Below are 14,492 nucleotides of genomic sequence, written 5' to 3' on the forward strand. Positions count from 1 at the left end.
CTTTAGAATAAGGCTCTAACATAACAAAATGTGGAAAAGTCAAGGGGTCTGAATACTTTTCAAATGCACACAGAAGGCAGAAGGTCACTTAAGGAAATCCTTAAGAGTTTGATGCACCTGTTCGTCAATTTAATACGTAACATAATGAAATAATCCCCATCAAATCCATCAATTAAGCTAGGGATATGTCAATCCAATGCATCCGCCTATGTCGGCCTTCCTCATCTGCGGTGAAAGGTGGTCGAGCTACAGCGATGTTTGTCAGACCATGAGACATCGCGAAAATCGGGTTGGCTAACGGTTTTAGTAACTAATATGACCCCTCTATATAAGGATGAGAATCTCACAAACACGATTGCTTATCCATTTTGCTCTACAATCCCCACAATCCCAACGAGACTCGTCTGAAGTCAGTACCGCCGATGTGACAACCAATATAGGAAATAAACTTCAAAACCATATTCCTTATGGTACAATTTTTGACTGTCTGTTTTGTAATTTATGAATGTGTTATTCAATGTGTTTCCTTGGGTATAGTAGTAGGCCAAATGAAAAATGTATCCACCAAATAAAACATTTTATCAAAAGATTTGTACATCATTTTTTGTCCTAAAATTCTAAATCAAATAGCTAAATAATCCATGGTATGACCGTCTTAAAACAATTCCAACGAAAGGAGGGTGGTTGGTCAGGATGGATGGATGGGTGAGTGTACAATGTGAACTTTAGCATTTTAGCTATTTAGTAACGTGTCTACTACTACTACTTTTTAGCAACTTTGCAAATAACCTTCCCCTAATCCTAACCCTTTTAGCTAACCTGTCCCCGTCCCCTAACCTTAACCTAACTTCTAACCTTGAAACCTAAACTTAACCCTAACCCCACGCCTAGCTAATGTTAGCCAGCTAGCTAATGTTAGCCACCTAGCTAACGTTAGGCACAACAAATTGGAATTCGTAACATATCATATGTTTTGCAAATTCGTAACATATTGTAGGTATTGCAATTCGTAAATGTTGTACAAAATTGCAATTTGTAACATCTCATACGAAATGGATGATGAACATCCACAAATGAATGCATACCATATAAAACGTAACATAAAAAAATAAAATTATATATATACAGTGCCTTGCGAAAGTATTCGGCCCCCTTGAACTTTGCGACCTTTTGCCACATTTCAGGCTTCAAACATAAAGATATAAAACTGTATTTTTTTGTGAAGAATCAACAACAAGTGGGACACAATCATGAAGTGGAACGACATTTATTGTATATTTCAAACTTTTTTAACAAATCAAAAACTGAAAAATTGGGCGTGCAAAATTATTCAGCCCCTTTACTTTCAGTGCAGCAAACTCTCTCCAGAAGTTCAGTGAGGATCTCTGAATGATCCAATGTTGACCTAAATGACTAATGATGATAAATACAATCCACCTGTGTGTAATCAAGTCTCCGTAGAAATGCACCTGCACTGTGATAGTCTCAGCGGTCCGTTAAAAGTGCAGAGAGCATCATGAAGAACAAGGAACACACCAGGCAGGTCCGAGATACTGTTGTGAAGAAGTTTAAAGCCGGATTTGGATACAAAAAGATTTCCCAAGCTTTAAACATCCCAAGGAGCACTGTGCAAGCGATAATATTGACATGGAAGGAGTATCAGACCACTGCAAATCTACCAAGACCTGGCCGTCCCTCTAAACTTTCAGCTCATACAAGGAGAAGACTGATCAGAGATGCAGCCAAGAGGCCCATGATCACTCTGGATGAACTGCAGAGATCTACAGCTGAGGTGGGAGACTCTGTCCATAGGACAACAATCAGTCGTATATTGCACAAATCTGGCCTTTATGGAAGAGTGGCAAGAAGAAAGCCATTTCTTGAAGATATCCATAAAAAGTGTCGTTTAAAGTTTGCCACAAGCCACCTGGGAGACACACCAAACATGTGGAAGAAGGTGCTCTGGTCAGATGAAACCAAAATTGAACTTTTTGGAAACAATGCAAAACGTTATGTTTGGCGTAAAAGCAACACAGCTCATCACCCTGGACACACCATACCCACTGTCAAACATGGCATCATGGTTTGGGCCTGCTTTTCTTCAGCAGGGACAGGGAAGATGGTTCAAATTGATGGGAAGATGGATGGAGCCAAATACAGGACCATTCTGGTAGAAAACCTGATGAAGTCTGCAAAAGACCTGAGACTGGGACGGACAACAAGACAATGATCCAAAACATAAAGCAAAATCTACAATGGAATGGTTCAAAAATAAACATATCCAGGTGTTAGAATGGCCAAGTCAAAGTCCAGACCTGAATCCAATCGAGAATCTGTGGAAAGAAATGAAAACTGCTGTTCACAAATGCTCTCCATCCAACCTCACTGAGCTCGAGCTGTTTTGCAAGGAGGAATGGGAAAAAATTTCAGTCTCTCGATGTGCAAAACTGATAGAGACATACCCCAAGCGACTTACAGCTGTAATCGCAGCAAAAGGTGGCGCTACAAAGTATTAATTTAAAGGGGCTGAAAAATTTTGCACGCCCAATTTTTCAGTTTTTGATTTGTTAAAAAAGTTTGAAATATCCAATAAATGTCGTTCCACTTCATGATTGTGTCCCACTTGTTGTTGATTCTTCACAAAAAAATACAGTTTTATATCTTTATGTTTGAAGCCTGAAATGTGGCAAAAGGTTGCAAAGTTCAAGGGGGCCGAATACTTTCGCAAGGCACTGTATATATATAGTGTTGCAGTGTTGCAGATTAATGAACAGAATAATACGAAATGCTATGAGATCAGGTTGCATAATCATCTCTTGTGCAATATTGCACGACATCTACAAACTACGACTGATCACTCTACCTCCCAACGATGGAAATCCAGAAACTGACGATGACAGTGACATTGACGACAGTGATATTGACACTGATGGAGAAAATGGTGATGATGATGCGTGCTCAAGTGCCATATGTGCTCAAGTGCCATATCCGCCAGCACTTTGCCAACCTTCTCCACACTTCGTTTTGGCGTAGTGTCAGCAGAAGCCAATATCTAGCTCAGGGTTTCCCAGACACCAAGTGGTGCATGTTCTGTTTTTTTCCCCTAGCACTACACAGCTGATTTGTTCATTTGGAACAGATGTGTAATGTTAGGGCAAAAAACTAAACATGCACCCCTTGGGGTCCCCAGGACTGAGTTTGGGAAACGCTAATCTAGCTGCAGATAAACATTTAAGCTAAGGAATTGGAGAGGATAATACAGATACAGTATGCCATAGTGGACTAACATTTAAGTACAGGTTAGATTACTATGAACAAATAAGAGTCATATGCCTCCTGCAAACACAATACTTTTTATTAAAAATGTTGATTTCTCCCTTTGAGGCTGACCAATGTCCTCCTCAGGGTTTTTGGAACCAGACCTTCTGGGGAGCTGCTGGTGGATGGTGCGTCCTGCAGCAACTGTGAGGTGGTCCCCTCAGATGATGTGCCAGACGCTGAAGCGAGACATCTGCTGCAACAAAATAGAGATGGTTTTCAGTTTATCTTACTTATGTCCAATAAAAATAGAATTTGTTAATCAAAATATCATGAGAATAAAAGTGTTTGAAATTCAACAATAAACTTAAATCCTACTTATTCTGTGTTACTCGCTGACGCTCAAACGTTCAGCGTCTTGGCCCTCTCCAATGCCCGAGATGGTCACATTTGAGCGCCCCAGGTAGTTAAACGCATTGAGAGGTTTAGGTGGAGGGCCACCTCTTGAATGTAGAGAATTCCTATTAGACAACAAAATAGTCTACTATACAGTGTACATACCATAGCAACTGAACTTAAGCCTACATGCTTTTTCCATTTCTCTGCAGAAGTTGGCAATCTCCAACCAACATTTTGATAGGATGGTGCACCAGCATTATTCCACATTCTTCAGGAGTTCAAACAGGAAAATTTAAATATGCTGTTTATTGATTCAGAAATGGCCCTCCATGCGTTTTTCTTGTGCTGGTCAATGTAGGACTAAATTTGCTGTTGATAATACTTGTGTATTTTTCTATTTGCTCTTTGAGTAAAAGACTTTCATCCACCTGGCAGTTCGGTTTTCTTTTTATTACCACGAATGCCGCAAAATATTACATGTTGTGGTTAAAAAGCTAGAAGCCAAAAACAGATTGGTAGTTTTATGTAAAGAGGGTAATGTGAGACAGCTGTTCATAATGTTCTCTCAAACTAATCTCTCTAACTCTCTAACTATTCTTTTCCAACAGTATTGAAGTAGTTCCCACATATGCTGAGCACTTGTTGGCTGCTTTTCCTTCACTCTGTGGTCCAACTCATCCCAGACCATTTCAATAGGGTCGAGGTTGGGTAATTGTGAAGGCCATGTCATCTGATGCAGTACTCCATCACTCTCCTTCTTGGTCAAATAGGCCTTACACAGTCTGGATGTGTGTTGGGTCATTGTCCTGTTGAAAAACAAATGACTGTCCCACTAAGCGCAAACCAGATGGGATGGCGTATCGCTACAGAATTCTGTAGTAGCCATGCTAGTTGTGTGCCTTGAATTCTGAATAAATCACAGACAGTGTCACCAGCAAAGCAACCCCACAGCATCACAGCATCACACCTCCTCCTCCATGCTTCACAGTGGGAACCACACATGCAGAGGTCATCCGTTCACCTACTCTGCTTCTCATAAAGACACGGCAGTTGGAACCAAAAATGTCCAATTTGGACTCATCAGACCACGGGACAGATTTCCACCGGTCTAATGTCCATTTCTTGTGTTTCTTGGCCCAAGCAAGTCTCTTTCTCATTGGTGTCCTTTAGTAGTAGTTTCTTTGCAGCAATTTGACCATGAAGGCCTGATTCATCTTGAGATGTGTCTGTTATTTGAACTCTGTCAAGCGTTTATTTGGGCTGCAATTTGTGAGGCTGGTAACTCTAATGAACATATCCCCTGCAGCAAAGGTAACTCTGGGGCTTCCTTTCCTGTGGCGGTCCTCAAGAGTCATAATAACGCTTGATGGTTTTTGCCACATGCACTTGAAGAAACTTTCAAAGTTGATGGACTGTTGTTTCTCTTTGCTTAATTGAGCTGTTTTGGTCTTTTACCAAGTAGGGCTATCTTCTGTATACCACCCCTACCTTGTCACAACACAACTGATTGGCTCACACAGGAAATACATTTCACAAATCAACTTTTAACAAGGCACATCTGTTCATTGAAATGCATTCCAGGTGACTACCTCATGAAGCTGGTTGAGAGAATGCCATTAGTGTTCAAAGCTGTCATCAAGGCACAGGGTGGCCACTTTTAAGAATCTCAAATATGAAGTATATTTTAGATTTTTTTAACACTTTTTTTGGTTGCTATATGATTCCATTTGTGTAATTTCATAGTTTTGATGTCTTCACTATTATTCTACAAAGTAGAACATAATAAAATAAAGAAAAACCCTGGAATGGATAGGTGTGTCCAAAAACGTTTGACTGGTACTGTATGCAAATAAGATATTTCTCTATTTAATTTTCAATACATTTGCAAATATTTCTAAAAACATGTTTTCACTTTGTCATCATGGGGTGTGTGTAGATGGGTGACCAAAAATATATATTGAATTCAGTTTGAATTTGAATTCAGGCTGTAACATAACAAAATGTGGAATAAGTCGAGGGTAAGAATATTTTCTGAAGGCACTGTATACACCTTCAGGTCATGCAACATCAACTGCTGACTGTGGTCTGAGGAGTATTCTAAATCAGCATGCCTTGCAGTTAACAGACATTATACTATAGCTATGCTTATATTTGTGCTATTTTGATTGTGTAGGCCTATGCTTGAAAATGTTCTTCAGGTGGGGTCAAGACTTACCTCTGTACCACCCTGTAGCTCCCACTTCAACACTAAATCTATCAGATGTCTCCACTGTCTATAGTAAAAATGTACAGGAATCATGGACATTGAGATTACAGGGATGTGCAATAATATATTATGTGTAATGTTCATTAAGTGTAATGATGATTAGGTAGAAAGTTACTGACCTCTGACTTCCCCTCTTTGTTTTGTGCTCTGCAGGTGGCTGAGTCAACCTTTGTCTTAACGAGGAGATGGAGATGGTCTATCGTCAATGGTTTTTATGGTAAGTGTTCTTACTGTGTTATTCCTTATGGGCTGTGTATTGTAATCAACTCAGATTCACTACCAGGCCTGGTCTGCAGGTGTCAGTCACACACCCATCTCCTGCAGCTGTGATCCACTGGACTGCATACAGCACTAGAAGCAGCTGAAAAATATCCAATCAGGTTCTACACTCCCCTTCACATCCTCTCATCCCCTCCCGACTCAACACATGATGCAGCAGAATCTTGAACGCCCGAGATGTGAGTGAGAGAGGAAATAGTAAAATAACAAAAAGACAAAAGGGATCGGTTTTATGGCACACGCATCGCATCGCTCGCACACATACACACATGCACACACACACACACACTGACATAAACACAAACACACGTCCTCGGAATCAGCCGCATTCCAGCCCTCTTCAGTCAGACTACCAGAGCTCTGAGTCACCTAACCATATAAAATCAAATCATATCAACATTTATTTGTCACGTACACAGATTGGCAGATGATATCACAGGTGTGAAATGCCTGTGTTTCTAGCTCCAACAGTGCAGTAATACCTAGCAATACAAAAACAATACACACATAATCCAACAAGTAAAAAATAAAGATATTATGAAATAACAGAGTGAGAAATGTCCGGAATATGAATATAAATAAATATACAGTACCAGTCAAAAGTTTGGACACACCTAGGTTTATTTTCAAGGTTTATTTTTTTATTCAAGGTTTAGTTTTTATACATTGTAGAATAAGAGTGAAGACATGAAATGTCACATATGACACATACGGAATCATGTCGTAACCAAAAAAGTGTTAAACAAATCAAAATATATTTTATATGTGAGATTCTTCAAAGTAGCCACCCTTCGCCTTGATGAAAGCTTTACACACTCTTGGTATTTCATAATTTTGATGTCTATATATACAGTTGAAGTCGGAAGTTTACATAAACTTAGGTTGGAGTCATTAAAACTCATTTTTCACCAACTCCACTAATTTCTTGTTAACAAACTATAGTTTTGACACGTTGGTTAGGACATCTACTTCGTGCAATGACACAAATCATTCTCCCAACAATTGTTTACAGACAGATTATTTCACTTATAATTCACTGTATCACAATTCCAGTGGGTCAGAAGTATACATACACTAAGTTGACTGTGCCTTTAAACAGCTTGGGAAATTCCAGAAAATTATGTCATGTCTTTAGAAGCTTCTGATAGGCTATTTTACATCATTTGAGTCAGTTGGAGGTGTGCCTGTGGGTGTATTACAAGGCCTACCTTCAAACGCATTGCTTCTTTGCTTGACATCATGGGAAGAAAAAAAAATCAGCCAAGACCTAAAAAAAAATAATTGTTGACCTCCAAGTCTGGTTCCTCCTTGGGCGCAATTTCCAAATGCCTGAAGGTACCACATTCATCTGTACAAACAATAGCACGCAAGTACAAACACCATGGGACCACACAGATATCATATCGCTCAGGAAGGAGACGCGAACTGTATCCTAGAGACGAATGTACTTTGGTGTGAGAAGTTCAAATCAATCCCAGAACAACAGCAAAGGACCTTGTGAAGATGCTGGAGGAAACAGGTAGAAAAGTATCTATATCCACAGTAAAACGAGTCCTAAATCGACATAACCTGAAAGTCGCTCAGCAAGGAAGAAGCCACTGCTCTAAAACCATCATAAAAAAAGCCAGACTATGGTTTGCAACTGCACATGGGGACAAAGATCGTACTTTTTGGAGAAATGTCCTTGGTCTGATGAAACAAAAATAGAACTGTTTGGCCTTAATGACCATCGCTATGTTTGGAGGAAAAAGGGGGAGGCTTGCAAGCCGAAGAACACCACCCCAACCGTGAAGCACATGGGTGGCAGCATCATGTTGTGGGGGTGCTTTGCTGCCAGAGGGACTGGTGCACTTCACAAAATAGATGGCATTATGAGGTAGGAAAATCATGTGGATATATTGAAGCAACATTTCAAGACATCAGTCAGGAAGGTAAAGCTTGGTCGCAAATGGGTCTTCCAAATGGACAATGACCCCAAGCATACTTTCAAAGTTGTGGCGAAATGGCTTAAGAACAACAAAGTCAAGGTATTGAAGTGTCCATCACAAAGCCCTGACCACAATCCCATAGAAAATGTGTGGGCAGAACTGAAAAGCGTATGCGAGCAAGGAGGCCTACAAACCTGACTCATGTACACCAGCTCTGTCAGGAGGAATGGGCCAAAATTCACCCAACTTATTGTGGGAATCTTGTGGAAGGCTACCCAAAACGTTTGACCTAAGTTAACCTCTCTTGGGGGTGGCCAACATCCGGTGAAATTGCAGAGCGCTAAATTAAAAAACAGAAATACTCATAATAAAAGAATCATAAAATATACACATATTATACATCGGCTTAAAGATGAACCTCTTGTTAATCCAACCGTTGTGTCATACTTCAAAAAGGGCTTTACGGCGAAAGCATACCATGCGATTATCTGAGGACAGCACCCAGCAAACAAAACATTAAACAGTTACCAGCCAAGTAGAGGAGTAAAAAAAGTCAGAAATAGCGATAAAATTAATCACTTACCTTTGATGATCTTCATATGGTTGCACTCACAAGACTCTCAGTTACCCTATAAATATTTGTTTTGTTCGACAAAGTTCCTCTTCATATCCAAAAACCTCAGTTTTGTTGGCGCGTTTTGTTCAGTAATCCAATTGCTCCAAGGCGGTCACAACAAGCAGATGAAAAATCCAAAAAGTATCAGTAAGGTTCTTAGAAACATGTCAAATGATGTTTATAATCAATCCTCAGGTTGTTTTTAGTCATAATAATCAATAATATCTCAACTGGACAATAGCTTCGTCAATATAAAAGAAAAACAAGAAAGGTGCGCTCTTGGTCGTGCGCAGCAAACAGGTCTGGGGACTTTCCACTATCCACTCACGCAGAGTGGTCTTACTCTCTCATTCTTCAGAATACAAGCCTGAAACAATTTCTAAAGACTGTTGACATCTAGTGGAAGCCATAGAAAGTGAAATCTGAATACTAAGTAATTGGATACTGTAAAGGCAGTCAATGGAAAACTACAAACATAAAAAAATACCACTTCCTGGATGGATTTTTCTCAGGTTTTCGCCTGCCATATCAGTTCTGTTATACTCACAGTTTTGGAAACTTTAGAGTGTTTTCTATCCATATCTACCAATGATATGCATATTCTAGCTTCTGGGCTTAACCCTAACCCTTTTCATCCAGAGTTGAAAAATAGTGCCACCTACCCTAGTGAGGTTAAACAATTTAAAGGCAATGCTTCCAAATATTAAGTGAGTATATGTAAACTTCTGACCCACAGGGAATGTGATGAAAGAAATAAAAGCTGAAATAAATAATTCTCTCTACTATTATTCTGACATGTCACATTCTTAAAATAAAGTGGTGATCCTAACTGACCTAAGATGAAATTTTTACTCTGATTAAATGTCAGGAATTGTGAAAAACTGAGTTTAAACGTATTTGGCTAAGGTGTATGTAAACTTCCGCCTTCAACTGTATATATAATGGTGTGTATAGACAGTCTGAACAATATATGAATAGAAAAGGTGTGTACAGCAGTAGTTATATAGGATAAGACATGACTACAATACTGTATGTACAAAAATGGATAAAACAGTATGTTAACATTATTAATGTGACCAGTGCTCAATGACTCTAGAGCAGTGACACACAGTCTCTAAGGTGCAGGGTAGAGTACCGGCTAGTAACAGTGACTAAGGATAAGAGAATGGTACTGGGTGGAGGCCGGCTAGTGATGACTGATTAACAGTCTGATGGCCTGGAGATAGAAGCCGTTTATTAGTCTCTCGGTCCAAGCTTTGATGCACATGTATTGTCTCCGCCCTCCGTGGCTCGGTGGCTGAGGTCCTTAAATGTCCATAAAGGCCACACTGCAGCGAAGTGTGTGTGTGTGTGTGTGTGTGTGTGTGTTTGTGCGCCAAAGATGATGGACCACAGCACCACCCAGTGACACATCCCTACTGAAGAATGAAAAGAGCTCAAATTTAGATAGAATGTGTCTCAAAATGATGAACATGACTTAGAGTATGTCGGCTGAGAGGGTTTGAGAAAGTGAAGATGTAGTGAGAAAGATCATGACTCAACCGTATAATAGTACCGCTCTCCTCCTCCCCTTCCCCCTCCTCCTCCTGGCTATGTCAGATCTAGATTGATGTTAGTGATGATCCTATTACTTTGTGATTAGTCTATCTGGGACTGGGAGGATCTGAGCCAGAGCCACGGATGGGCATGTCCTGCCCTGTTGCCTGGAGCTCTCCTACCCTGGCAGCTCAGAGTGCCCTCCACTCCCTGGCCGCAAACAAAGGGGCACAGTCCCACCTCACCTACCAACCTGCCCTCCCGCACACAGACCCGCCCGCCCGCCTCAACCAGGGGGGACAGCAGCAGCCAATAGCACCTCTCAGCCAGCCAGTGTTTGAATGGTTTGAGACAGGCATTCAGCCAATCAGACTGTAGTGCAGCAAAGATCGCAGTGGCACTAACAAACAAAGAGAGAGAGAGAGAGAGAGAGAGAGGGAGAGAGAGAATGATAGAACGATAGAGAAAAAAATTATCAGACACAGATCAGACACAGAGAAATTTAGAAAAAAGTTCAGGGAGAGGGAGAAACTCAGGTAGAATCTGTCAATTAAATTATGAGGATGACTGACTGCATTGTTTGAATCTATTTAAGGACGACTCACAGGTACAATGTTAAAAATTGTAAGTCCATTAACAGCTCACAGACAAAAATTACCTGTACTGAAGCTGAATGACATTCATGTAAAAATCATGGTTTTCTATAACGCCATATCAATACACACAGAGAATACTAGATTGTTACAGTAATTTAATTCCAGACAGACTTTATTAAGAGTCTGGACACAGGCTGATTAAACGTCCTCACCTCGTTTTCATTCCAGCCTTGACCGTTGCCCGATTTAACATACACTTTTCACCACGGACCCAACTTTCACTGGGGACGGGGACGGGGGTGGTGGACATGTCCCACCCACATTCTGAAAATGCATTTCTGTACCTCCCCAGTTTTATCATTGGAATATGATACAAAATGAGTCAATGGTGTGCATTAGGACCATGCAGACACCTCCGAGTGGTCGGGTAGGCTGTTTGTAGTATTTATCCTACTGGATAAAAAACAAACAAAAATAAACTAATGTCCCCTCCAAACCAAAGTTGTGCCCCTGCTTTTCACAGGGCACCCCTGTTTAATATCAACCTATAACAATGCACCTTGATCCATCCACATCCTGGAGGGAACAAATTATTTTGACTTATTAAGGCCTTCCCACGCTGTAGGTCGGATACAGTATTTTACGATTACTACGTCACACACTGTAAGATTTACCAGATTTTACGATTTGCTTCAGTTCTGTCATCACATTCTGCAATTAGCTTGCGAGCCTACATCAGCCGACATAAGCTACATCAACTGCAGTGGTGTATTTGTATGCTATGCTAATGCACTATGCTAATGCACGCTCCATGCTAATGCACGCATGAAGTGAGTTCGGAAAAAGTTCAAATATTCATTTCATAAATTGTTTTCACATATAAACTATGTCTGAACTTCCCAAAAAGAACATGGTCACTGTGGTATAACATTTATTTTGATTAGTGATTTTGTGGATTCATCAAAATCCCATCAGGTAGCCTGATTTGACGTCATGTTGTAGGTTTTCGCTGGTGGAAGAAGGTGAGGGCCAAAGCGCAGCGTGGTAAGTGTTCATGATATTTAATAGAACAGAACACTGAATGACAAAAGCAACAAGAGACCGAAATGAAACCCGAAACAGTTCTGTCTGGTACAGACACAAAACAGAAAACAAACACCCACAACCAAAATGGGGAAAGTAAGTATGATTCTCAATCAGAGACAACGATCGACAGCTGCCTCTGAGAACCATACCAGGCCAAACACAGAAATACAACATAGAAAAAGGAACATAGACTACCCACCCCAACTCACGCCCTGACCAAACTAACACAAAGACATAATACAGGAACTAAGGTCAGAACGTGACACATGTAAACAATATTATTAAGGAAATTGTTCTTGCAAAACATTGATACATTTTAGAACTGTTCTCACATTTATCATATAGTTTACACACGAACCACCACCTGTTTGAAGTAAGAATTCATGAATGTATTTACGTGTGAGTGCTGTTCGCTGTTTATCTCTGTCAGAACCAGCCCTCCTCAGGAAGGTTGTTGACCTTTCAGCGGCATGCTTGCATGGCACTGATTGACCGAAAGGCATCTCCCCTTTCCTGTCTTCTACTGTTGTTCACTCTGGAAGATAGCTAACCAGCCGTGTTGATGGTTTGGTGATGAGCGTAGTGGGATACGGGGATTTGAGAAGAGTTGTACAGTTGGATGATTTGAAAGTTTGCTTTTCTAGATACTTGACTTAAAACAGCTAATCAGCTGTACCAGTGATTGTCCGAGAGGGGAGTTTCCTCCTCTCTCCACCTCGTGTTGCTCGTCAGAGTTTTAACCACTTTACATTTACATTTAAGTCATTTAGCAGACGCTCTTATCCAGAGCGACTTACAAATTGGTGAATTCACCTTCTGACATCCAGTGGAACAGCCACTTTACAATAGTGCATCTAAATCATTAAGGGGGGGGGGGGTGAGAAGGATTACTTATCCTATCCTAGGTATTCCTTGAAGAGGTGGGGTTTCAGGTGTCTCCGGAAGGTGGTGATTGACTCCGCTGTCCTGGCGTCGTGAGGGAGTTTGTTCCACCATTGGGGGGCCAGAGCAGCGAACAGTTTTGACTTGGCTGAGCGGGAACTGTACTTCCTCAATGGTAGGGAGGCGAGCAGGCCAGAGGTGGATGAACGCAGTGCCCTTGTTTGGGTGTAGGGCCTGATCAGAGCCTGGAGGTACTGCGGTGCCGTTCCCCTCACAGCTCCGTAGGCAAGCACCATGGTCTTGTAGCGGATGCGAGCTTCAACTGGAAGCCAGTGGGAGAGAGCGGAGGAGCGGGGTGACGTGAGAGAACTTGGGAAGGTTGAACACCAGACGGGCTGCGGCGTTCTGGATGAGTTGTAGGGGTTTAATGGCACAGGCAGGGAGCCCAGCCAACAGCGAGTTGCAGTAATCCAGACGGGAGATGACAAGTGCCTGGATTAGGACCTGCGCCGCTTCCTGTGTGAGGCAGGGTCGTACTCTGCGGATGTTGTAGAGCATGAACCTACAGGAACGGGCCACCGCCATGATGTTGGTTGAGAACGACAGGGTGTTGTCCAGGATCACGCCAAGGTTCTTAGCGCTCTGGGAGGAGGACACAATGGAGTTGTCAACCGTGATGGCGAGATCATGGAACGGGCAGTCCTTCCCCGGGAGGAAGAGCAGCTCCGTCTTGCCGAAGTTCAGCTTGAGGTGGTGATCCGTCATCCACACTGATATGTCTGCCAGACATGCAGAGATGCGATTCGCCACCTGGTCATCAGAAGGGGGAAAGGAGAAGATTAATTGTGTGTCGTCTGCATAGCAATGATAGGAGAGACCATGTGAGGTTATGACAGAGCCAAGTGACTTGGTGTATAGCGAGAATAGGAGAGGGCCTAGAACAGAGCCCTGGGGGACACCAGTGGTGAGAGCGCGTGGTGAGGAGACAGATTCTCGCCACACCACCTGGTAGGAGCGACCTGTCAGGTAGGACGCAATCCAAGCGTGGGCCGCGCCGGAGATGCCCAACTCGGAGAGGGTGGAGAGGAGGATCTGATGGTTCACAGTATCGAAGGAGAGAGAGTTAGCTTTAGCAGTGCGGAGCGCCTCCGTGATACAGAGAAGAGCAGTCTCAGTTGAATGACTAGTCTTGAAACCTGACTGATTTGGATCAAGAAGGTCATTCTGAGAGAGATAGCGGGAGAGCTGGCCAAGGATGGCACGTTCAAGAGTTTTGGAGAGAAAAGAAAGAAGGGATACTGGTCTGTAGTTGTTGACATCGGAGGGATCGAGTGTAGGTTTTTTCAGAAGGGGTGCAACTCTCGCTCTCTTGAAGACGGAAGGGACGTAGCCAGCGGTCAGGGATGAGTTGATGAGCGAGGTGAGGTAAGGGAGAAGGTCTCCGGAAATGGTCTGGAGAAGAGAGGAGGGGATAGGGTCAAGCGGGCAGGTTGTTGGGCGGCCGGCCGTCACAAGAAGCGAGATTTCATCTGGAGAGAGAGGGGAGAAAGAGGTCAGAGCACAGGGTAGGGCAGTGTGAGCAGAACCAGCGGTGTCGTTTGACTTAGCAAACGAGGATCGGATGTCGTCGACCTGATTTTCAAAAT

General features: G+C 42.2%; 1 long non-coding RNA gene across 1 annotated transcript in view; it reads left to right on the plus strand.

Annotated features, from left to right (window-relative positions):
* The window catches only part of LOC135550175 (uncharacterized), an 87,168-nt gene that overhangs the window by 52,468 nt on the left and 20,208 nt on the right, over positions 1–14,492 (plus strand). Inside the window, exon 2 of the long non-coding RNA XR_010457085.1 lies at positions 6,077–6,140. This is a non-coding gene — a long non-coding RNA (uncharacterized LOC135550175). The remainder of the gene's footprint in view (positions 1–6,076; positions 6,141–14,492) is intronic.

The sequence above is a fragment of the Oncorhynchus masou genome, chromosome 12, assembly GCF_036934945.1.
Source record: "Oncorhynchus masou masou isolate Uvic2021 chromosome 12, UVic_Omas_1.1, whole genome shotgun sequence".
In the NCBI taxonomy this organism is placed as follows: domain Eukaryota; kingdom Metazoa; phylum Chordata; class Actinopteri; order Salmoniformes; family Salmonidae; genus Oncorhynchus; species Oncorhynchus masou.